The sequence below is a fragment of the Metopolophium dirhodum genome, chromosome 6 (assembly GCF_019925205.1).
Source record: "Metopolophium dirhodum isolate CAU chromosome 6, ASM1992520v1, whole genome shotgun sequence".
Classification (NCBI taxonomy): domain Eukaryota; kingdom Metazoa; phylum Arthropoda; class Insecta; order Hemiptera; family Aphididae; genus Metopolophium; species Metopolophium dirhodum.
In genome coordinates, this window is record NC_083565.1 from 32,235,539 (window position 1) to 32,263,189 (window position 27,651).

Consider the following 27,651-nt stretch of genomic DNA (forward strand, 5'->3'; position numbering starts at 1 on the left):
AAATTTAAGTTAATATCGTTGTAGTCTTCCACATACTAAAAATTATAAAATAAATTAGATAGTAATTATGAATAGAACATAGACTACATTACTAAGACCATTCAAAATGGAAGAAATGAAATCCAACTTGTATAAATTTAGTTTTTTGATTCTATAGTATTACTTTATGCCATTACTAATAATTTTATCGAATATGAATCTTGGCAATTAGTATATTTTATGAAATTAAAAAAAAAAACTACTACAGAGATTTTATTAAATTTATGGATTATAAAACTTAAATCTATATTTAAATATTATAACTACCTATTTATATTTACCTGTGCAGAAGGTAATGGGAAACCACTGCACAGTATAACATTCCTAGTACACAGTCTAAACGATTAAAAGAATTGACTGTTACAACCTAACGGGTCAATATAGTAATAAAAAATGGGTACCTACATATTATTTAATATTTGTAATTAATTAACTCTGATATCAAATATCACCCAAAAACATATTTAATTCAAACCAAACCATATTTTATTTAATGTCACTGGCTCTTTTGGAATTTTAAATACATGTCCTATGCAGTGAAATGTATACATAACATATTATTATTTATATTATAGGTACAATATTGATTTATTTTTAAATTTCAGTATTTCATAACCGTATAGAATGTTTGAATTTGTAACAACATTTACAAATTAGGATTACACAAGGGATATTATCTTACTGCTTTTATGAAATTCTTAAAGTATGTAATTAGGTTATGCTTACCCGAATTTCTTCATCGATGTCGGACGAATGACTATCCTCATCTTGATGAAATTCGATATTCTACAAAATACGTGTAGTATTATTGGTTTTATTTTTGTTAACAATTAATTTAAAATTGAAATGGCTAATCCATTTTAAACAATACCAGCTCAACACTATCAATTTAAAATTTATTTAAATATTTTATAGACTTCTGCAGATGTAAAACAATAATCATAAACAATTAAAATATATTTATGTACTTATTTAATTTATTAATGTTTACATTTATATAGGTATACTCCAGTTGTCTCCAGAACATTTGTAAAATTCGTTTTAGAATTGAACTAGGAAGTTTAATTATGAATTAAATAATAATATACTTATATTTATAGGTACTTACTTTTTCTTGGTCTAAATTTAAGTTTTCTGACGAAGATTCATTAGATAAATTTTCACTTCTACCATGGCTTTCTTCCGAAGAATTTTGATACGATACTTTAGATTGTGTATGTCTACGTTTTATTAAAATGTAAGAGATTTTCAACACTGAAAATTATAATATAATAACAATAAATTAATATGGTGTAATTTTTCTAATTATTTTAATAATTCATTTTTCAACTATTATATTCAACGTCGTAATTAAGTAAATCACTGTGATAGGTGTGTTAAGTTTTAACTCAAATTTCAATGTTAGATGATCTATATATACGAAGCGGTGACGGTCAGTCAGGGGCGTATTTACCGAGGTATTTACCTAGTAGGTATTTACGTATAGAGTATAGACACGGTAAAGACTTGACTATAGCGTCAAATTTTGTGTATTTTTCCATTTAATATACCTAAAATTGTAATACATATCGCATTGTAATTGTTCAACGGATAGTTTTTTTTTTTTTTAAATATTATTTATTATAAATTATTAGGCTGTTGAAGCCTGTAAACCTTAAAATAAAAAAAAAAAAAATTATTAGGTACGTTATTGGACGGTGGCGGTGGGCCGTAGCTGATAATTCTAAGAATTTCCTATAAATATCGTCAAGCGTACGGTTAGGGTAGTGTGTTAAGGGGATCGTTTGAGCCAATAAACGGTGGTAAATCACCACGGAATGTTTGATTTTATTTTTTTATACATGTATGAACTCTTTCAAGTCTCTTTGACAAAATATCTATGGTTTTTAGGAAGTCGATTTTATATTTTCAATTTTAAAAGACCTTAAAATTAATATTTTTTTTCAAAAATTCCATGAAATAATTGCACAAACATTTACATTTATATTTATTTTGGGCTTATCTGATTTTAAATCAATAATGTGATTCCTAAAGAGCATAGGTAGTCTAGAAGCTTTTAATTTCAATACATTTTTCGAAAATTAACTTCAGGAAGTATGTTTAATTTACTATCGCTTTTAGTAGTTTTTATGGTAGTCAGAAAAAAAAGTCACGGAAAAAAAAGTCAAATAAAAATTAATAAAAATATAAAAAACTAAATTAAAGTATTAAATTATTGTTTTTAAATTTGAACACAGCAGTTGGTCATAAACATAAGTTTAGGAAAAAATATCCAATTTATTTATTTAAAAATGTCAGTTGTTGTTGTCAATTATATTATTAATTTTATAATAAGCAATAGTCTCGGCAATAGTATTGAGTATTCTATATAGTTATGATATGTTTTTTTATATTTTTTTTTGTGTGTCTGTCATCGCCTTTTGGGGCAGTAAAAGGTTCACACCTGGATAATATGTATAATGTATTTACTACGAGCAATGAGGAATACCGGGCAATGAGAACCACCATTTTTTTTTACTAACCAACTAATATTATTTTTTATTTTCATTAAAAATTATAATTTTACTATTACCTATTTATAATATTTTTTTAAAAAAACTGATTATTAATTGTATTATTATACTACGAATATTTTAAAACAATTATAATAATAATAATACTTGTTATATAATATTGATAGAATGAAAGAAAAATGAACTAATATTATTATTATTGAAAATCTCTTACATTTTAATAAAACGTAGATATACACCATCTTCAGTATCTTATCAAAATTCTACGGAAGAAAGCGATGGTTGTGAAAATTGATGTAATGAATCTTCGTCAGAGAACTTGAATTTAGATCAAGAAAAAGTAAGTACCTATAATTATAAGTATATTATTATTTAATTCATAATTCAACTTCCTAGTTGAATTCTGAAACGAATTTTACAAATGTTCTGGAGACAACTGGAGTATACCTATATAAATTTAAACATTAATTCATTAATAAATTAATGCAATTAATGCAATTTTACAATATAATTTATAATGAACACCAAAACGATAAAATTTGTTAATTCTTTTTGTTATTCGATCAAAATATTCGTAATATTATAATATATGAATACAATTAATAAATATTGTTTAGTTTCATAGTTTATTGTAAAATTGCATTGAATTTAATTTATTATAAAAATTACAATGATAATATTAGTTATTTTTTTTTCATTCTATCAATATTATATAAAAATTAATATTATTATTATAATTATAAATGTTTTCTAATTATAATTTATATTATGGTACCTAATTAACTATCAGTTATGGATCCTAAAATTAAATTTTAAATAATAACAGCAGCGTACGCCCTGCTGTAACGACATCCCGTACCCCGGTGATGATAGGACGGGTTTTCAGCCTTATTTTGTTTTCGTTATTATTTAAGCTTGCAGCTAAATTATAATATTTCAATAAAAGTTAGATTATAGTCAATATTATGTTTTATATCACTGATTTGCAATTTGTATCTAACATTCGAACTCCGGAAATCACGCTAGCGGATTTACTACTTCAAGAATTAAAACCTTTAAGGTCAATATTTTACTATAACAAATAAAATATAGCATACAAAAATATAAATGAACAAAAATATACAAAGACATTTTTTTTATGTAGGTATTTAAGTATTTTAATCGATGGTTGGGTTAGGTTTGGTCAATATTATATCCTAACGATTGTAAAAAACTAAAAAAAAAACAATAAATTAGGTCTGTAAAAATGTATGCTTACCCCAATAAATTACAATTCCCGTGAGCATTGTAAAAAAATAATCGGACCAGTACATATCTAAATGTTTCATAAAATATTCAAATCTTGAATCCATTTTCGTACCGAATTCAACGAAGAGTCAAAATTAACGTTTTATTTGGTAGGAACACAGTCATGACAACGGTAACGATGACAAATGAATTATACTAATATAGCGAGCCACGGAGATGGAGCACCTGCATAATGCATTAATGCATTGGTGAGTACCGATGAGTGGTGACAGATTTGTACACTCAGCGAGGAGTTTCGAACCACCGATGACCGCAAAGGACGTTGTAAATACGTTGTGATGATCATGGTCTATATCAGGGATGGGCAACTGGCGGCCCGCGTACCTTTTTTATCTGGCCCGCGCTACATTTTCAAATTACTTCATATAATTTTAGCGCTTATCTGTATTTTATTTTATTTTATTACATTTTTCGATACAAACAATATCTCAAATAATAGGCTTATTAGATGGATTCTGAAAAAAATTGAAACTGTTTAAAAATGTATTTGTTGAAAATAAATTAATACATTTTCCGTGTTGTGAAGTTATAAAACAAGAATTTGATAATGAATTTAATTTTGAACATTGCATTACCCACATTGATGAATTAATTATTGTAGAGTTCAAAAGACGATTTGAAGAAGTTGAACTTATGCATCCTCAAATAAATTTATTTAATGATCAATCCTATGGCAGTTGAAATTGAAAAGCAAGATCCTTCACTTCAATTAGAATTATGTGAGTTACAAACAGATCAATTTTTATCTGCAAAAGAGATTGATGTGTCATTTTGGAAAACATTACCAGTTGAAAAATATCCAATTCTAAGAGATTTCGCATTAAAAATGTTATCTATGTTTGGAACCACATACATATGCAAATGTACATTTTCGAACATGAAACATATTAAATCGAAGGAAAGAAATCGTTTATCAGATGAAACCTTGGGACATTTACTAAGAGTTTCAACTACAGAAATAGAAGTGGATTTTACTAAACTGTCTATTGAAAAACCTCATCCTCAAGTATCACATTAAATAATAATTGTAAATATAAATAAATAAAGATAAAAAATAAATGTTAGTAAATTTGAAGGACCTTTTTTTTTTTTTCCTATGCACTGTGGCCCGCTAAAGTACTTAAAAGTGGCCCGCTAGTTACTTTGAGTTGCCCATCCCTGGTCTATATCATACATAGTAGGTACAGAATATTTTTCGATGGTAACCAATTGGCAATATTATAGACACGATTTAGCTTGTAGATAAATCTAATTCTTGCCAATAAGGTGCTTTGTTTTTACTAATCAATGGCTGTAAATCAGAATCAAAATATTTAATTATTCAAAACCACGCGGTTATAACCGGGTTCAAAACTAATGTATTTCATTTTGCGTAATATTTGTTCATAGAAACGAAAATCAACAGTAAACATTTTTTTTCTTTTTTTTTTTTATTAATTTTGAGCAAAACCATTTGAAACAAAAATAAAATAAAATGTGGCATGTTACTAGATATTTTTCCACTGTTCTATACCCAACAACATATCTACGGTTCCTCAATTTTTCTTGCAGAGCAATAAGATCTAGTAGGTAGCATTACTATTTTTGTATAATGGTAAATGGATCGTTAATCGTTAATCGTTATACTAGCTCAATAGCTGGAGACCTGGAGTGTATTAATAATGTATTTTTACTTTTGTGCTCTGCATCGTGAATAAAGTCCGCTGTAGTTGGAAACTCATTTTAAAAGTTATATTATACTATACAATCCTTTTTGTATAATCTTTTTATTTAAAATGAAACCAGTAAAAAGAAAAGGATAAGCTGCTCGAGAAAAAGAAAAGAAGAAAAAGCGGTTATTGGAAGTCAGTAAGAAATGTGTAAAATTAAATTCATTTTTTTCAATGGATACTTCAGGTTATTTAATTAATTATTATATTTATTATTTAGGAAGTACTCTAGTTGGTAGTTTGTAATCTAGTCATCCAAATTAATCTAAATTTAATTAATCCAAATTAAACAGTTAACTAAATAATTAGTAAACCTATAGCCAAGTGCCCAAGTAAGCAGTGTGTAGATTATTTTCTCGTCAGTAAAACTTTATGAATAATAAAAAAAAAAAAGATTATTTTCTATTTAGGAGTCTAAACAAAATATAATAATCTAATCATTCTAACCTAGTACAGTATACAGAACATAGAAGTACCTAAGTACTTTTATAATATTTATTTTTATTTTTGTACCTATGTTGCTATGTATCATAGATGGCCAACGTTTGGATGAGGTCAAATGTGTTTCCAACGTTTTACCCAACCTGAATCTTTAGGAATTTTTAAAAATGTCGATTGCAGATGAGTATGAAATAATGAATTGGGAGATTGAAAATGACGAGGATGATTTGGAAGTTGACTCTGAGAAAATAAGTCAAGTTATGTGTAATAGTTGTAGAAACTGTACACTGTGTTGTTACAAGTTATTGATAAAATACAATTTATAAAGTAACGCTTATCAAGTATTAACAGTTGCTTATAAGTATTTATTGTGTCTTCATGTTAGCCAAGTTGCCTGTGAACGATCATTTTCAACTTAAAAGTACATAAAAAATAGGTTGAGAAGTAAACTTAGTAATGAAAATACTGAAGCTTTTATGTTAATGTCAGTTGAAAAAGAAATGTTGATAAATATTGATAATGATCAAATAATTGATTTATTGTCACAAAAAAGTAAGCTTCTTTCAAAATGTCTTTAAAATGTCATAACTTATTATTTATATTTAAAATATAAAATTAATTATAAAAGCTTAATTTAATGAATATTCATTTTGATTTGTTAATTAGCGTTTATAAAATATAATTTGTTATAAAAAATTCAAGCATATAGTGGCTAATTTAACTTTTTGTTCAATTGTTTAAAGATAATACATAGAGTCATAGAAATAGGTGTAACTATAGGCCTTTAGACTTCAAGGAAATTGAATTGAGATGAAGTCTCACTAAAATATTGATACTGATTGAAGGTCAATTTTTTTTAATGCCCTCTTACATTTACATAATATAATTAGATAAATAAATAATTATAAAACAAATTGGTAGTGTTGGTGGGGAGGGGGTAAAACATAAGCTCAGCCATCCCCTACCCCCCACCACCACTATAGTTATGCCTATAGGCTTTAAGGTAAACATTGATATGTGGCCTGGGTAATACATTTTCCCGGCCTGAATTTTTCTCCCAGGCCGTACTTGGGTATCTATATGTATTTATTAAAAATATGAAACAGTTTATTGCACACAAATTTAGTACAAAATGTATAGCTTGCTACCTACTAGATCTTTTTGCTCTGCGAGGAAAATTGAGGAACCGTAGATATGTTGTTGGGTATAGAACAGTGGAAAATTAATATCTAGTAACATGCCACATTTTATTTTATTTTTGTTTCAAATGGTTTTGCTCAAAATTAATAAAAAAAAAAGAAAAAAAATGTTTACTGTTGATTTTCGTTTCTATGAACAAATATTACGCAAAATGAAATACATTAGTTTTGAACACGGTTATAACCGCGTGGTTTTGAATAATTTAATATTTTGATTCTGATTTACAGCCATTGATTAGTAAAAACAAAGCACCTTATTGGCAAGAAGTAGATTTATCTACATGCTAAATCGTGTCTATAATATTACTAATAAGTAATAACTATTAACTGCACAAGTCAATATATTAAAAATATAATACATGCGGTGTCATGTAATTTTTTCGTAAATAATTTATCTACAACACGGCAACTGGTCGTAAATAGGTAAATGATCAAATAATGAATGCAAAATATACCTATCAATTAAAATTTATATTGGAAATGTTTAAATCCAAAAAACCAGTTATTTTTCGATTAGGACTTAGCTTAAAAAAAATCATATCACACTCCTCACTCCTTTGGAAAGTGGTTGACAGTAATTTATAGACTATTATAGTACGTTAGTACATAGAATGGCACCATTTCATTGCAGTTTATGGACCTATATAATAACTACAGGTGTACAGAGAGTGGAGTTTTTGCAATTGTACATTTTTAGATTTTTGTAAAAAATATTTGAAATAGGTTCAAGGCAGTTTAAGCAATGATAACAATTTGTTTGCATATTTCTGCTTATTTGGTGGTTATTGAATGTTTTAGCATATTTTTATAACATTTGATATTTATTTCATATTGAATTTAAATTAAATTATAAGCTGTATGTCTCCGTGCAAAACCTAATGTAGGGTAAAATAATATTTTGACGAGTAGAAAATGTTAAGATTAAATTTTGTCAGTCACGGATCTATTATAATAAATTATTTTTTTTTTTATCAGTACCTATGTAAACTTTTTTGTTCATAAGCAATTATTCACTAAAATATTATTTGTTTTGCAATTATTTTGCATGTATTTAAGAACCTAATTAAACTATAAAATTAATTTTTAGTTATTTTTATACTTAAATACTTAATAAATTAATTTTAATCAAAAATTGATTTAATTATTTTCATTTTTATTATTACCTAATTTTAAACTTTTTTTTGCATATATTTCCATAATTTTACTGCATATTATATGGGAGACGGAGTGGCTGAGCGGACTAAGGCGTCGGTTGCGACGCGCACCGTCGCCGGTTCGAACTCCGCGGCCACGAGCGGCATTTTTCTTCGGGCAGTCACGGCTCACGGTGTCCGGAGAGAGGCTGCTATGGGGGATAGCTGGGGGGGCGGGCATGGCAAATACCTACGGTCCTACGTAGGCTACGGATGCCCACTCGAAAAATTGGACAAAACAAACACACACGTGTTCAAAATCTAAAGTACCCCCCCCCCCTCAAAGTTCCACAGGCTAATGACCTGTTGTCAAAGCCTCAATCCAAAAAAAAAAAATAAAAATAATAATTAGGCGTAGATTTAGAAAAAAAATAGATAGAAATTATTTTTTCTAATTTGTTTAATTTTATATTTGTACAATAATCTGCGTGGAAAATGGAAGCCCGAATTCCTTCCGGTACAAGATTTGTAAACGACAATGTGTTGACACATTATGCTTATATCTTGTAATTTTTTTTTTTAATTTTATTTCAATAAATTTCAGACTTCAGTGGAGCTCCGAAGCATCGGCCCGTCTAGCAGATCCAGTTGCCGTACGCGCAGAGTGATTGAAAGTCCTTCGGGCTTCCGGTAAATGATTTAATCACACTGATGTTTCAATTTACATACGAGTAAATCTTTGTTTTTTTTTTTGTCTTTGGTACTGCGTAAACGACTATTGTCAATTATTGTCATTATCGGACTTTGTGAAAATGGGCCTACGAATTGGACGGTCGTCTGAAGTAAAGTAAATTGTATAAATGAATCATTGTAGTTTCGAGTACTTACTAAATGTCAACAGTGTATTTAAATTATCAAAAACTTACATAACAATTAAGTTGATGGAAATAAACAAAATATTATTACTAAATAAATGCCAGTTCAATCTTTTCATACCTACCCATGTATAGGGCGAATGCCGAATAGTAATTATTTAAGTCAGCGACCAGCGTCTCAACGTCTCAGTAGTCAGCTAGTGTAAGTATCTCAAAAGGTAGTAGTACAGTAAGTTGAATTAATTTTTGCCGAAAACATTGCATTTGAAAACGTTATCGTGTGTATAAAATATTAAAATATAATAAAATACGTTAAATGTACCCACGAATAATATTTTTAAATTACAAAATTGTCTACAATACTTATTGTCATAACTCATAAGTAATAACTAATATACATGTGTGTGTTTGAGTTATCTTAGACAGCAATAATTAATTTTAAGAAATTTCAATGCAACGTACATGTATAATCTTAATAAGTGCACCTATTTATTTTTAAGGAGCAAAAGTTAGCTAATAGTTGTAGAATTTCAAATTTAGTGTTATATATCGATTTTATATTAATATTATTCTATCTATTATTCTGTTGAAATAAATAAAAATTCAAATACACTATTAATACGAAAAAAAAAACAATATTTTAACCACATAATTTTTATTTTTTTTTTTTTGAGCCGAAAGAAGTTTTACACAAAATTGTCTAATTTAATGATGACATATAAAAAAAAAACTTATTTCTGGTGAACCAAAAGATAAGTAGTTTGACGCAAAATGGTCTGAATTAATGGTTATATATTATATACAAAAAGAATTTATGTTTTTTGAGCCGAAAGAAAAGGTTTGACGCAAAATGGTCAGAAAATTTAATAATTTTGAACATGAAAAAAATATTAATATAAAAAAAAAAAAAAAACACCAGACAAGACACAAAAGCGGGGGGATTGATACGTGATGGCGAGGTGCGTGCAGATGCAAAGGCCACTGGTCACCTCCATACGTTTTCGCGGCCGGTCCCTAAGGCAGACGAGTGTGATCGCTGGCGCGTTTGCTCGCGGGTGACGACCATCGTGACAGCTGGTTGGACCCGACTGCGAAGGCCGCGGGAGCGACATTGGACGACGATTGACGGCGAGCGGCTAGTGCGCGATGTCATGCGCGTCGACGATGCGCAGATGCTGAAGACGACTGTTGTGACGGCGACGACGGAGACACCAAAGCACTGAGCGAGCGAAGACAGCTATTTGGGGCTGTGGAATCAGCGGCGACCGGAGGCGCGGCCAGGCCGGCGGAATTACCACTGGACGAAAAGGGGAGAGAATCGTCGGACCACGCCACAACGCACCATGGTCCTGATCCACTCCGTGATTTTCGTCCTGGAGTCCCGAGACTCGGCCGACGGGATGACCGCAGGCCGAAAAGGGGAGAGAATCCGCGGACCGCACCGCAACGCAGCGCGGTCCTGATCCTCTCCGTGATTTTCGTCCTGGGGTCCCGTCGGCACAGTGTCTGCCGCGCCGATGGCCCCTCCGCCGTGGAGTCGCGCACCGCCGGACCCTGAAACATGATCAGTTTCTGCGGGTCAGGCGATGCGGCGACGTCTGTGTTCCCATAGCTTACCTTAGCTCTATCGCTCACCCATCGTGCTCCGAGATCTCCGCCGCCGCCGTCACGAGTCGCCTACGTGCAAACTGCAGCTGTCGTCGAAGTACCGTCGGGGCGGTATCGTTGCCCACGCTGGTCTAGCTAGCCGTCGTATGTCGTCGTCGTCGTCGTCCGTCCGTCGCTCCTCTCACGACCTACGCTGCTGGGCCATCGCCGAGCAGCCACAGATGGTCTCGCGTGTCAGAAGCCGCGAGCTCGCGACGCCATCGACCACGACCTCGTCTTTCCGCGGGTGGCCGGAAAACGTACAGGGTGACTTACCGCCGTACACCGTAAAGTGCTCTGTCACGTATCAATCCCCCATGTCGCCGCCGTCTTGTCTGGTGTTCTTCGGTCCGAGGAGGAGGGAGGGGTGGACTGCGGCTTCACTCTCCTCGGAAGCATCCGCACAGCATCAGGCGTGTGACCCGCCTCACACCCTTCCACGTGGTGGCCACTATTCGCCTTGCGCGTCCACGTGGAGGTGTGGGGTCCGCTGGTTTCGGTGCTTCCGATTCAGGTATCCTGGCCAGTCCATTTCCGTCCCTCTCTTTGCCCTCGGCCGGTGTCTCTGTCATCTGTTCCGGAACTTTAACTGTCTCTGCGTCTCCGCTGGCCATAGCCTCCGATGAGTCTTCGTCGCAGACAGCTTCAACAATCTCACCCAAAAGGGTGTTCACGACGTCATTTGGGTCTTCTTTGTCATAGATATCCTCTGGAACCTTTTCGTCCATAGGCTCTTGATGGTTCTTGTTTTCAATATCTCCTTGATTTTTGTCGTAATCCAAATGTTGCCCTTCGTCGACTTTGACGCAGACAGCTTCGACTATCTCACCCAAAAGGGTGTTCACGACGTCATCTATAGCTGGGTCTTTCATGCTGTTGATGACCTCTGGAACTTGCTCTTCATCGATATGCTCTTGATTTTCGTCGACGAAAAATTCGTCAATAAGACTGTGAATCATCTCCCTCAGGATTGCGTCTACATCGATCTCCGTCGTGGCCATGATATTTTATTAACAGTGTTTTTTTCCGGTATAGTATGAAACAAGTATCTAATACTGTTGGAGACAAAATTGTAAGTGAGTTATAAAAAACAATTTCGGTCTAAGCAGTCACCGAAAAATACAAACATTGCCCAGACGACGGTTACGACGTCGTTTATTGCTAGCCAGCGTGAGTACGACCGCGTCGTTTATTTAACGGCTTATTTTCCCAAACATCATTATTATCGATACGTACTTATGTCTACGGGTAGGTACCTATAATATAATATTATTTTAACGAGGATTCGTCTTTCGAATTGTATTGGTGCTCGTCTCATACTTTTAGGTGAAGTCTTTTACATTCACTGGGCGGAACGATGAATGTATCAATTGTTTTACAACGACGTGTGTTTTTTTGAGTACGTGCGTACACGTTTTATAGTAGTTCGGACTTCGAGTTTTTGGCCGATTTCTATAATAGCATTTGCATTTACTTGGTACTTTTAAAAGGTGTCAATATATTCTTTGTTATCATTGCTGGTTTTTTCGAACCTATCGATTATCTGCAGTTAGAGAACTTGAATAGTTATTAATTATTTCGTGTGGTATTTATTATTTTTCATGTTTAAATATCTTAATTTATAAATCTAAGAAATGGCTCCTAGGTTTGCCGATATTATTTTTCTTCATTTCATTATGTCCTTTTGTGCAGCGATCAACAATGTGTATACTAATTAGTCCTTTAAGCGGTGTTACGCGAACACCCAAAACAATACACCAATAATACCATAATAATTACGCATATAATAATAATATATTATTTATTTAGCAAACAAATAATTGCATTCAACGATACAATATATTATTATAGTAAAATAAATTGTAGTGATAACAACTCTCCTTTAAGCTATAACTATAGTGTGTGTTGGTGGGTATAATATAAGTCTGAGTGAAGTACAACACTATATAGTTTTATGCTCAGCGATATTTACAAAAATAAAAATGTTTATCAATCGAAAATATTGTTAAGCCTAATGTTATTATGTATAATAATTAATTAATTTCTTTCATATTTATATTTTAACATAATTTTTTAACATCAATAAAATATATTAGTTTTTATCTTTAAATATAAAAATACAAAGTTCTTCGTAAATATACCTTTTTTTCTGATGATATTTTCTATACATCTTCAGACTTATAATCTCTAAGTTCTTCGTAAAAATACCTTTATTTTCTGATATTTATAATATTACAAAGCAGAGACCTGGGGGGACCGCCCATTGAATTTTTTCATTGGTAGTCTCTTACTCTAGTTCGAAAAATCGTCAGAGAAGCGCCCTCGGGTTTCTGCTTTATATAGTTAGAGATAGAGGGATTATATAGTTAGAGATTCTCATGAAAATATATTTTAGTTTTTAACAAAATATAGGTATTTATCCCTAATATTAATAATCATGTTATTGATTTATAGTATAAAAATTAATGATTTTTTACAATAAGCCATAAATATATTTTTAATACACACCCCGACAACTATTTTCTCAAATAAATTATTTGTATTACGGTTATTAAGTAGGTAACACAAAATATTTTGTACTCGTAGTCTTGAATTTGATTTGGATTTTTGTTTACTGCATAAATGACTTATTTAAAAAAAATTCGACTTTTTAACTTTCAAAGTTAAATATTTTTTTTAAAATTAAAATCTTTCATTTTAGATTCTGAGCGAAGCGATGAATGTATTGATTCTACAATGATGTGTGTTTTTTTTTTTATTTTTTTTATTTTTTTTTTTATTTTTGTGTCTGTCATCACCTTTTAGAACAGTAAAAGTGCTTGGGTTTTCTTCAATAGTAACTTTTCTGATAGGAAAGTGAATCTAGTTGGTACTTTGGGGGGTCAAAAGTAAAAATTTCCCAGTAGTTTTCACAAGCGACGTGAAAAACAAAAGAAAAATTAAGGAAAAACGGGAATTTTTACGCAAAATCTGTTTTCGAGAAAATCGATTTTGGTTTTTGGTGTAACTCTAAAACAAATGACCGTAGGGACATGAAATTTTGACTGAATGTTTATATTAGCATTTTCTATACACCATAAAATATTTTGACTCTTTTTGAGCTGTTTACGGCCATTGTCAGTTTTCAATTGTTTTAGTTTTTTTTTCTATAAATATCAATAAAATTTTATCTGTTGAGTAAAAAAGCTTGAAAATTTAATAGAAGGCTCCTAGGTTATTGTTTCAAAGGCAGATGAAAAAAATTATAAATCCTTAGTCACAGTTTTTATTTATAAGCATTTAAAGTTCAAATTTTGACAAAATACGGAAAAATCACGAAAAATAGCAAATTATTTTGAGTTGAGAATTCATAAAAATTTTTCTTTTTAAATCTAAGATTTGAAAATGTAATATAAGATTACTCATAAGTTTGTCTACCTCTATCAAAAAAAAAATGTCTAGAAGAAACTTAAATTAAATTTTTATGAGCGTCTGAACTTTATATTTTTACAACATTTGATATTTACTCCATTTCTCATGTAACAATTTTCTTATTTTATTGTAATTAAAAAACGAATGACTGTAGATACTTGAAAATTTCACTGAATGTTTATATTAGCATTTTCTATACACCATAAAATGTTGAAAATATTTTGACTCTTTTTGAGCTGTTTACGGACATTGTCAGTTTTCAATTTTTTTAGTTTTTTTTCTATAAATATCAATAAATTTTTATTTGTTGGGTAAAAAAGCGTGAAAATTTAATACAAGGCTCCTGGTATATCGTTCTAATAGCAGTTGAAAAATATTAAAAATACATAGGCACAATTTTTTTTTATAAGCATTTAAAGTTCAAATTTTGACAACATTTATCAAATTTATAATTTATTAATTATTTTGTGGTTAAAAATTTATAAATTTTCGATATAATTTATAATTTTTGATATATGCAATTAATTTTAGGACTTGGAAGGAAAACAAAAAGTAAAAAACTTTCATAAGACCCGTATCAAATTATTGGCTTACAACAATTCATTTTTTAGTGGTGTGATAAGAGATATTGGAACGGGAAAATTAAGTGAGCAGGTACTAGGTATATTATTAAACAGAACATACCTAGCCTATTTATATTTACTTGCAATATACCTAGTTCAGTACCTATACCATCACCTGGCATAAGTTCGAACACTTTTTAACCTATTTCCGTCATAAAATTTTAATTAAAGCTTAATTTGAATATTTCTTATGTATAATTTTTTAGATAAAAATAATATTATGCTATTATTATACATTTATACAATATACTTATTTATAATAAGAATAGAAAAAATACAAAAACTTTCAATTTTGTTACATTTTTTTATATACATCTATTTTGCGTAAAATTCTTGTTGGTGGACAAATTTCAAATCGAAGTGAAGGGTAGGTTCAAATAGGAATATGGATTTTTTTTAAGAAAATGGTTTAGTAAAAATGTTTTGATATAAAAATATTTTAAAAATTATAGCTTTAAGATAAAATTATGAATATATTCGATAAATACATAGTCCTTTTTGCATAAAATATAGTTAATTTTTAATTTTTTTTCTTCAAATAGACAAATTTATATAAGAAATAATTATTTCCTTTTAATTACAAAATAATATAAAATTAATTAATCAAAAGAAAATTTTATTTTCCGCATATTTTGTGCATAAGATATAAAAATAATGAAGTCCAAATATAAAAATTAATAACTTACGTAATAAAAGCTGTATTTTATCACAAATATTTTTTTAAAGTAAAACCCAAGTTTTTAAATATTGATAGGATATACCTACATAAATAACAAATTTAGCAAATAGCATAATATAACATGACTATTTATGCAAATTCGATTTCCTTTTATCCAATTTATTAGGCTGATAAATTTTCTGACTTATGTCTGCAGGTTGGATTCAGCATTTACCGAATGTGTCTGCACATTTTGTATACGATCTCCACCAGGACCTTGCTTTTTAATTATCGAAGACTGCCTGTTTTTTGTCGTGTTCGGTTTAATTGTAGAAGTTTAATAGATATTATTAATATTATATTATTTGAAATAAATAATTGTTTACAGTTTACTCAAGAACTATAGTTAGTTAATGGTTTACCAATATTTGTAAAACGAGGCGGTGTGATTATTTTTATCAGTACCTACTACCTACAATGAATTCAGGATTGTTTAAAACAGTGTAAAATCCAAGTTAATATTGTGTTTTTTTTAAAAAAAATGTATTTTTTTTTGTTTATTATTAATAAAGAATAATAAATATCTTTCAGTAAAAATTAAATAATTATATCTATTATCGTTTATCGTCCTTCATTTTAGTAACACATATAATAACATCAATTCTGAATTCATAACACAGACATAAGTAAAGTACAAATATGTAAAGTACTTTGTTTATTAATTAAGTAAAAACAGAATATGTAACACTTACAATTAAACAACTGTCAACTACACTTTAATATTTAGTATTAATAATTAAAAGAAAACAATTTGTCTAAACTAGAAAAAAATTTAAATAAAAAACAATAATATATTATTAACTGCTACTAGCCTTTGATTTATCAAAATAAACTATAAATTACAATATAGTTAATATACAAATACCTATATTTCGTACTAGGTATATTAGGTATATATTTTTATATAAGTAAAATACATATTAAATTAAAATTAAGTTGTTTTAAATATACTATTTTAAACACTGTTTTTAACTGTTTAAAACTCAAACAATTTATTTTGTTTATAACAGAAAAAAACAGTTAAAAACAAAAAATATAGTTTTCAAAATTGAAACAATACACTAACTCTGACAATGATACAATATAAGTTATATACTTATATATTACTAAAGATTATGACGATTTTCTATGGAAACTGTAATTAGGCATATAATGTTTTACATTCGGAATTATAGGTATGTATTTCATAAATTATACAATACACGATCATTGAACAATCAATTGGTATTTAAAATCACGATTCAAGAAATATTTCAAGGAGCTAATAAATACGTACAAAAAGTTTAATTTTAAAATTCAATTTAAATATTTTATAATAAACAATGACAGAACCACTGGAGTTGGACTGCGTTTAATGTACTAACCATACCATACCACCTGGCATTTGATATCCTCAAAGTCATGATTGTTTACGATCCATCTGAGGGACAGCATTTTGAAATGATAATATTTTTAGTCAAACATTTACTGTATGGGTATGCAGTTCCAAAATCACCAATCTTTTATATTTTGTCTCGCGATGTGAGCAAAATATTTTCTGACTTGATATCTCTATCATCCTCGTGCAAATACCTTAAGCCTATGCAAAACGTTCTAATGAATAATAATTATTATTATAATTTGTTACAACAATTATACCTTCCAACATTTGATGCATATAAGTTTCTATTCTCATAATCTTTTTTCAATACTTTTGCCGCATAGTCTCATCTGTTGTTTTGTTGCACACATAACCATACATCAGAAAACGAGCTTTCGCCAACTTTTTCTTTTAGATCAAATTCAAAATAAAAATTATTAAAATTGTCTCTACTAGATAGTAGATTAGGTATATTAGGAAACAATGTACAGTATATTACCAAACTGTAATTAAATATTTATAATATTTCTACTTTAAGAACATATTATTAAAACGTTTTGGATTTCCATACAAACACTGACAATTAATGTATATATATATGTTACATTTGTATTTATTTTAGTTTTAAAATACGTGTGTTATAAATTATATACCTACTCAGGTTTTATGTATGATATAGCAATAGGGACTTGAAATTTCCACGGTACCAGCACCTACCTATTCGTACCACCACAAGGGATGAACGTAAATTGGATTTTTTGAAATTTTGATTTTAAGGCGCAAAAATAGACGACAAATGGTACATAGATTTATACAATTTAACATGATAAAAAATTTAAAAAATAATATTTTTTTGTTTATATATTATTTAGGGTTGCCATTAAATAAAATAGTTATAATATTTGGATATAATTTTAGAACTACATTTTATATTTTGTTAAAACCAGCCAAATTACTGAGTTACAAATCTGTGTAGTTTACATTTAATGGAATACTTAATAGATATAAGGTAGATCCAGACATCCAGTCACGGCGCTGCATCAGCCACGCATTTGTTGTCTCCATCTTACACACATACGACATGGCAACATTTTAGTTTCAAAAATGTACTCTGTTAGTTTTGATATTAGAGTGAATTGACCTATTATAAAATTTTAAAATAAGAACATTATCTGTGCTTGAGCAATGACTTTTAATTTTCAAACGAGATACAAGCATTTTTAATTTTTGATATTTCATATACCCATATCTTGCTTGAAAATGAAAATATCAAATAATCGCCGATGCTTAAGCACAGATAATGTTCTTACCAAAAAGTTTATAATAAGTCAATCCACTATAACATCAAAAATAACAGCACACTATTGAAACTACTGAATGGATATTTGCTATGAAGTATGTGTGTATGAGGGAGGTAACAAATGCATGGGTAGCATCCTCTTTAATGGGAATTACACAGACATTTGTTGTCTCTGTCTTCAAGTACATCACAAGCAAACTTTACGTTCAGCAGATCACGTTTAGCTCCGTTAATTTACAAGTTGACCTTTTATAAGCTTTAAAGGTAAGATTATTATTTAAACTTACTATCATAAGCTTTTAATTATATTTTAATTTTAAAGCGAATTATGAGTATTACAAAATTGAAAATTGTTTGTACATTTTAATACTTATAACTCGCTTTAAAATGTATATATATTATATAATATAGCCTAGATAATTATCTTAACTTTACATTTTATAAGAGGTTAATTCACTCTTAATTTTTAAACTAAAAGAGCTAAACGTGATCTGCTGAGTGTAAAATTTGTTATGTTACGCACTTGTAATATGGAGACAACAAATGTCTGTGTTAAGGGGATTCGATACCGATCGTTTTTAAGGAGCTGAGTATAGGCAATTTTAAGGCAATTTCCATAGTGCGTACGTGCGTGGCGTGTATTTGTGTTTGTAGTAAACGATCATTAGTGTTAGTGCCCCCGCCCGCCCACATGACTACTACAGCCCGCCATTACACAATGATATTTCTTATCTTCGATTATGACGGCGTCCCGTAATTACACTATCTGTATAAAAATAATATAATAAATATACATAGTACATCAATTTATTTATTATTAAAACTAGATAGTATATCATTCGCTGCCTGACGTAATTTTACATTTTCATTTTTTACCCAACAAACATTGATCGCAGGCATTTTTATAATTAAATATAAAGAAAATAAAGTTAAAATAAGTATATAACTATTGTAACTTGTAATGTATTAATAATACAATAATAACAAGCGTTTATTTCAAATAATTAAGTAGTTTTTATGATTATTTTATACGCTTTTTAGACTTAATTTTTTTCGTTTATATTTTTATGTAATTACCTATTACCTACCTGTATACTACCTAAATTGTATTTGTTTGATAGCCAAAAAAATACTCATCACTGCAAAATCTTTTATATTTTACTCAATTTATTGTACGTATTATACATTATTATAATAGGTATCTAATTATAATATTATAAGCCTGTTCTAAGTGGAAGTCCTCGGTCAAGTCGCGAATCAATTATTTCCGGAAGTAAACATTCCATGTAAAACTTCTTCAACTTTGGTTCTATATCCATCCAGAACTTGTCATCCCTTTCAATTTTCTCTACTATAAGTCCTATTAAATGGTATAGGTGTTATTATTATAATTTTATATAACTAATGACTAATTGTATACATTTTCTTTTAATTTATAAATTTTAGCTTCATTTTTAATCATTTTTACCTTTAGGTGTCCATATACAAAAATAACAAAACTTTCTATTAGTTATATGTAGTTGTCCTTGAATTTGATAGAAGTATGCATGTGATGTTTTCAGCTGTAAATTTCCATCATTGTGCGTCATACATTTTAATTTTTTTTCATGAAAGACCTCTTCTGGCGTATAATCTTTTATGGATGATGGGCATTTAATTTCAACAATAGAATCGTAACTTATCAAACCATCTGGACTAGCAGCCAAAAAAGGCAAATTATTATCAACAAAAAGCCCACAGGGTAATATTGCTGTTCCAAGCTTTGACTCCAAATTATTTTTTGCCAAAGGTTCATTCTGAATTCCATACCTAAAAACGTTATTATTGTGACTGAAAAAGTGATATAAGTAACCCATATAATAAATATTTTATACATAATATAAAAAATAAAGAAAAAAAATGGGTGAGAAATTACCTCAGTTTTAAACGTCGTTCCTTTAACATTTTTCGTAGCTCACCAGGGACGACAACGCCGCTTGAACTTTTTCTCCTAGATGATATATCCACTATGCGATTTAAATAATTTCTTAAAATATGGTTAGTACACTCAATTTTTTGTACTTCTGTATCAAATCCATAAGGTTTTGACAACATTATTTTTTTTAGAACACTAGAGTCTCCGTCTCCAATGAGCTTATGATAAATTATATTATGCGTAGGAATGCTTTGTCGAAAACCTTCTACAATTATATCTGACTCCATAGAAGTACTAGTGTTGTTCCAGTTTTTATAGCAAATATGATTTTGAGGATCTTTGTTTATTGACTTGGCTTTCATACATACCGAACAGTACTTGTTCCGTACTCCAATAAATAATACCTTTTTTGTTCTATAACCGACAATGCAAGCCTAAAAATTAGTAAATATTAAAATATTAAAATTATAGTTTTAGATTCAGAGCGGAGCATTTTAGTTTTTCTATTATATGTGTGATCCACTTGGTCGCCTTTTTTAATATTTAATAAATTGATAAAAATAAAAACTTACAACTCCAGATAATGCATTGTAGTTATGTTTATAGGATCTTTTTGACCACGCGCCATCAGCAACGACAGTTATCAAGGGAATACCATTACTATTTACTTCACCATTTTCAATAGCTAATCGTGATTCTTCTTTACCAGCCTCTTCAATCGATTCCCATGTAGTTAATTGTGTTTTATTTGCCACAAATTCATGTTCTTTCTGATATGTTTTATTAGACATACAAGGCATATCTAAAATGGCTGAAAATTGATCCAATTGGGAATGCCCTTGCCCTGTATTTAACATGGCAGTGACAGCAGCAGCATTTACCGTTAATTTGTCATTTAAAATTGGAGGTTCAGAATAAATAATTTCTTTTTTACGACACATAGAACAATTAAAATGAAATTCAGAAAAAAATCCTTTACGAATTTCATGAGAAAAAATTAAATTTTTAAATGAACAATCAAATGGTGTATGACAAACTGATGAAATTGATTTAAAAATATAACTAATGTCAACTATTCTTCGGCCATTTAATACATCATGTTCAACTCTAAAAACAATTTTAAATTCAAAATAATTATTTAATAATACAAATACAGGCTATAGTTTTTATATGTATAGGTTTACTAAATAATATTTAGCTGTACAAGACGATGTCAGAGCACTATTTATTTTCTTCTCTGACCCACGCACAACATATCAAATTTTACGTAAACAATAATGATTATAAATTATAATTTAGATATCATAATAACTTCTAAAGTTAGAGCGAAATTACCCCTATTTTTTTTATAAAAAAATTAAAGGTAAGATTATTAGCTAGGGCATAGCATAGCTTTTTATTACAGTTTGATTTTATAAAATACTCATAACTCGCTTTAAAATTAAAACATAATAAAAAGCCTATGAGATGCCCTAGATAATAATATCTTATATTATTATCTTTAAATTGTATAAAAGGTAATTTCACTCTAATTTTAAAAATGATTATGATTATAATCATTACCTATAATTGTGAACGTAAGCTTTGCTATGTTGCGCATGGGCCAGAGAGAGATAAAAGAAATATTGCGCGTTGCATAATATAATACATAATACATTTCTTACCTTGAGGTTGAATCGTTTTCTGAGATCACGGTACTTAGGCTAAATGTTGGTTCGAATATATTTTTTGAAGTTTCTGGTGATAATGGATAAAAGTCTTGTATCATACTATCATCATCAATCCTTAAATAACCATAAGGGCGTTATTAGGGATCAAAATTACTAATAAAATAAGTTTTAAAAAAAAAAAACTGAAAATAATCTGTTTTTCTAAACTACACAATATACATATATAATTTAAATTTCAATAATGCTTATAAAAAACCAAAAAAATTGTGTCTATGTTTCTTTGATATATTTTTATTGGTAATAATATAATTTCTTACCTTGAAGTCGAACCGTTTTCTGAGACTACGGTACTTACGTTGAATATTGGTTCGAATATACTTGTGGAAGTTTCTGGTGATAATGGATAAAAGTATTGTACCATACTATGATCATTAACCCTTAAATAATCATAATGGTGTTATTAATAAAATAAGTCTTAAAAAAAAAAACTGAAAAAATCTGTTTTTTCTAAACTATACAAAGTACAATACAATATAATAATAATAAAAAATTTAAAAATATACAAACATAATGTAAAATATCCTATACTGACATATCAGAATCATTTTTCGTATACAATGATATTATATTGTTGAATTCAAATTTAATACTATCCATGACCCACTTGTAACCTATTGTACAGCAGAGTGACATCCACTTATCCACTCTTTTTGTAATTCATATGTATTATTCTATAGTAGAAACTCATCGGCCATCGCTGTATGTTATTATTAAATTTAAATATACACATTTGAGTAATAAAAAAAATCGGGGATGTCTTTCTGCTGTATAGTAGGTGTCGAGTGGACCTCGATCATAGGGAACTATAACCAGTATTAGCAATATCTATTGGAGACCAACGTACATTTGTGCATTATCCGTTTCTGTTATATAATAGTATCATCGATAGTATTAGGATGGTTCTCCGATGTCGACAGATTATTTATTTCTTCCTATATTATAATCATACGTACAAAATTAAAATCACATGCACATACTAAAATTGTATTCCTATATATAAGATGTAAATTATTTTGACTTACCGTGTCACTGTCAGTTTTAAGACTTTTTCGCCATTTTTTTAGTTTATCGACATTTCCCTTGTGTTTTTTGGATAAATATTTTCTTCGTCGTTTTTTAATTTGTAAAACGTTTTCCATTATAAGAAGAATAACGGAAAACGTTTATGAATTATAATTTATTATAATTTAGAAGCCAAAATAGTAGGCAACTGGCAATAATTACCGTAGCATATATTATACGTAGCCGCTAATAAATAATATGTGCAGTGCGCAGGAAATACTCCGGTAATATCAATTGCATAATAAAGGTTATTTATAAATTTTAATTTATAAGTTTATGGATATTTTCATTTTTATCGCAGGCGTGACGTCATCGCGCTGGAACTATTATTATATTTGGTTTACTCGTGCGACGTACAGTTTCATGGAAACGGGACACTTTCGCACGCGCAGTCACATGTCAAATACGCAGCGTCGCGCGCTTGACGAACAATATATACTATTTTTTTTTGTCTAAAAGTATCTATCTTTTGCCAATTGTACAGATTTTTCTAGTGGTCGGAAACAAATTCTGAAAACATATTTGAATTCGTCATGAAGTTTACTTGAAAACGACTTACTTACATTTTTAAAATAATTTTTTTAGCTCAATATTACTATTATTTAAAAATTCTTAAAATTCAAAATTTTAGATTAAAATTTGATAGGTTTAAGCGATCAATTTCAAAAATGCTGAAAAGTCGTTTTAAAGTAAACTTCATGACGAATTCAAATATGTTTTCAGAATTTGTTTCCGATCACTAGAAAAATCTGTACAGTTGGCAAAATATAGGTATATTTTGGTAAAAATCACGGTCGGGTGGAATCCCCTTAAGTCCTCTTAAGGGGTGTTGGAGCGTGTGATGTTTTAAAGAGTAATCTGTAATATTTAGGCATTTTATATGGTCAAAGCTGGGCAGTAACTAGTTAAAAAGTTACTTTTTTTGATAACTTTTAACTTAAATGGTTAAAAAAAAAATAGAATGTAGAAAATAACTTAGTTAGTAACTAAGTTATTTCTTTTTATAAATAATTGTAACTTAACTTAGTTATTTTGTTAAAATTTAAGTTATTTACAAAAATTTTCCTATTACGATTTATAAACAGTATATTATTTGCATTGATATTTCTGAGAACCACCAGGATTAATTAAGTGATTTTGTCATTTTGAACAATTCTAATAGTTCTAATAGTTGGATTGCTACTTTAAATAAACTGATGGATTAAGACTGTAAAAATATTTTTGAAGTAACATTTTAATATTTAATATTTTAATGTGAACTGTAAATATTTGTTTTTTTGTATCAATGTTTTAAACATTTTCCTTCAAATTCAAAAAAGAAATATTTAGATTAGACAATGTTTAAAACTGAAAATGATTATTAATTTCATAAGTTTGCTTTATAGCAGAACTAGCAGCAATAGATTAATGTATATTTTTTTGAGTAGAATATGATGAAATAGGTACTATATTACTATATTCTATTCTACATTTCTATTGTATTTTAATGGAAACAAATGAAAAAAAATCATATTTCAAGATTCAACTACTATTTAATTGTTTTTAATAAATAAATACTAATATTTAAATTATACTGCAAATATAATATAATTTTGATCTGTATTTAAGGTACAGCTATAACAATAATCTAAAACAGTTGTATAATTTATAAAATAATATAGTCTGTACATTTGTTATTAATTTGTTTTACTTTATAGTTTATACCAAAACTAGTTATTTTCCTGCGATGAGATAAAAAAAAACGTTTGAGTAAGTTAAAAATATTAAAAAAAAAAAAGTAACTTAACTTTTAACTTAACTTAGTTATTATTTTCATGAAAATTTGTAACTTAACTTAGTTACTCAAATTCAGTAACTTTTAAAAACTAACTTTAGCTTAGTTATTTTTTATTTTAGGATAACTTAACTTTAACTAGTTAAAAAAATTGATTAACTTGCCCAGCTTTGCATATGGTATTCATATATGAACTATGTTACTGTGAAATAAATAAATGTTGGTGTGTATAATTTGTAAAATTTGTAAAATTTGTTATCGAGTACTGGGCACTGCTCACCACCCGCTTATAAATGTCCACACGTAGGTACATGTCAATTATACAGATTTTATCAAATATACCGTGCTATTTAAATGACAAAAAAGCCAAAAAGCTAGACAAAATTGAGAGAATTGGATTCAGTGGATTTTGATTTTGGAAATGGATATTAATTAGTCATTTTGATAGTTAAGGAATGGTTGAGGGGATTTTATTTAACAAATTCTTTGATATAATATTGACCATTTATAAGACAAGAATTTTTATGTATTATAATATATATTTAAATATGCCATTAATTTATGTAATAATGATAAATTTCCACGGCCATGCTTTGGTAGAGTTGTTGAAGATTTTAAATTAGTTTTCATAATTAAAATCCGTCAATCCCTAGTTTTGTTTGGCTTTTGGCATGTTTTACGTGATTATTTATACCTGCTCCAGCCCCCTTAATAATTAAGAGAAATTTATATATACCATTAAATAATTATATATTATAATATTAGCATTACCTAGAGATAAAAAAAATTTTAATTGGAATAACTCACATATAAAATCCCATGTTTGAGGTTTTGATATTTGAGCCAATTAAGTAGAATGAAATGATTCCAGGTAATATTATTGGTCCCATATTCACACCCAAAAACACTTAAGATCTTAGATCCAACTTATGTCAGCCAGTATCACTCTATATAGCCAATGACAAAAGTTCTTAATTGTTCTTCAATACTTGGACATTAATAATATTATGTTAAAGACAATCTGGATGGCCTCTTTCCTCAAGTAAAAGTTGTAAAGTTAATACCTAAAATTGTGAAATAAATTATCAATTAATAGATCAAATTTTTAACATTTAGTTACTAGGATGGAGCATTGGAACCATTGATTATACTAGTTGGTATCTAAATACTAGAAAACCACTAACTAAAAAATCTCAGTAAATTATTCATATTTGATGCTTACCATTATTTAGACTCTAGCTGCAACAGGGCTACCTTGAAACAGATGAAATAATACGCTATTAATTTTCCAAGTACAATAGCGTATGACTACCTATGAAATTATATAAATTGCAATATTGTGTGGAAAATGCCATTTTAAGTTAGCATTTTTTTTTACTTGTTTATATTTACTTGACGATGATAAAACAAGAACTCATTAATTTACTCTCAGGGTCTCAGGCATCACATCGAGATCATAATTTATTTTAATATACACAGCCGTTAGTACTTCAATGGCATTCTTGGTAAATTAATATCAGGAATGCATACACCATTGGGAATGACTGTAAAATACAAGTTATAAATTTACTTTTTAAGTATTTAATAACAAACACTGGTATTGTTAATAGTAATTAATTATTTTTTACTTGCTACAATTCTGTATTATATTTTAAATGTTATAAAAACACCATGTTGTAGTTCTGGCGGACTTAAAACCAAGAATTCATTAATTTACTCTCAGAGTTTCGGGCATCACATCGAGAACACAATTCATCAATGGCATCTTATAGACAGCTGTTAGTGGCAGAATATCACGTACAATGTTCAAAAGTGTCCCATGACTTTCTTGGTAAATTAATATCGAGAAAGCATAAACCACTGGGAATGATGACTGTAAAATACACGAAACGAGGCCACTTTACTTTGGAAAATGTGTGTTTCATGAACTTTAGGACACCACTGAAAAACAATATAAAAAAGATTTAGTTTACTTTAAATCTAAATAATGTTATGCGAGTCATTAGATTTGACCGATTCTTCTGTTAATATTATTATACTATTGATACTTTTTTAATTACCTGGATGGACGTCTTTGAATGGTTTGGCAATCCCTATTTGTCGTTTAACATTTCTACTAAATCTTCTAATGAATTGGAAACTGAAGGCTGTCTACAGTGCCACATCCTTTTAACCCTATGCCGCGTTTGATGGAACGTACAATCATCTGCTGCTTCGGGGTGACGCTAACAAATTCAAATTATTAAGAACAATTATATTTATCATTGTTTAATGGTAGTAATACAACTTGACAATTTCCTGGTTATATACTAATCTGACTGATGGCCGTGAGTTTCCAGGACAAATAACTCTTAGCTGCTACGAAAAAATGCTACCGGTTTATTTATAACTTCAGGACCACTGTTTAGTTGCCGGTTTAACATCATAGGCCCTGGGTTATTATTTATTAAGGTCAACACAAGAGAGCTGTCCCAGAGCAAAATGGCCAACGATTTATCCCGTGGTAAACTATGAGAATCTAAACAAAACATAGGTAAGGTTAATATTTTAAAAAGGTTACTCGATTTCATATTATTAGGTAGGTATGTTGTAGAATTCGAACTATTTAAGTTTAACTGTCTTCTAAAAATAATAACAGTAATAATATAATTAATTTCGGTTGTAGACACTTACGAACGGCCGACGGGTTCGCAGTTTCGCACAGCACTTTTTTGATAATTACTAAAGTTGTCCACAAAAGCATAATAACTAGTAAGCATGGTTTAAGATGATCTTATTCCTGTATAATCTGACAAAAAAAGTGAAAACACAAAAAAAAAAAATACATAAAATTGTATTGAAAATGACGACAATTGAAAAAAGGTCAAAAATTGCAAAAAGTTGTACTTAAATTT

At 29.1% G+C, this 27,651-nt stretch overlaps 1 long non-coding RNA gene across 3 annotated transcripts; it reads right to left on the minus strand.

Moving 5' to 3' along the window:
* LOC132947312 (uncharacterized) lies at positions 1 to 27,548 on the minus strand. 3 transcript variants are annotated; one of them, XR_009664887.1, is made up of 9 exons: positions 27,431 to 27,548; positions 26,818 to 27,275; positions 26,386 to 26,698; positions 26,136 to 26,301; positions 25,980 to 26,069; positions 25,565 to 25,821; positions 1,148 to 1,293; positions 766 to 825; positions 1 to 35 (listed from the first exon to the last, which is right to left on the minus strand). It is a non-coding gene; the product is annotated as an uncharacterized LOC132947312 (long non-coding RNA). The 3 variants fall into 3 exon arrangements; XR_009664889.1 differs by lacking the exons at positions 1 to 35; positions 766 to 825; positions 1,148 to 1,293 and adding an exon at positions 17,249 to 17,378 and having other exon boundaries at positions 26,150 to 26,301; XR_009664888.1 differs by lacking the exons at positions 1 to 35; positions 766 to 825; positions 1,148 to 1,293 and adding an exon at positions 17,249 to 17,378.
* Between the last annotated feature and the right edge of the window lie 103 nt (positions 27,549 to 27,651).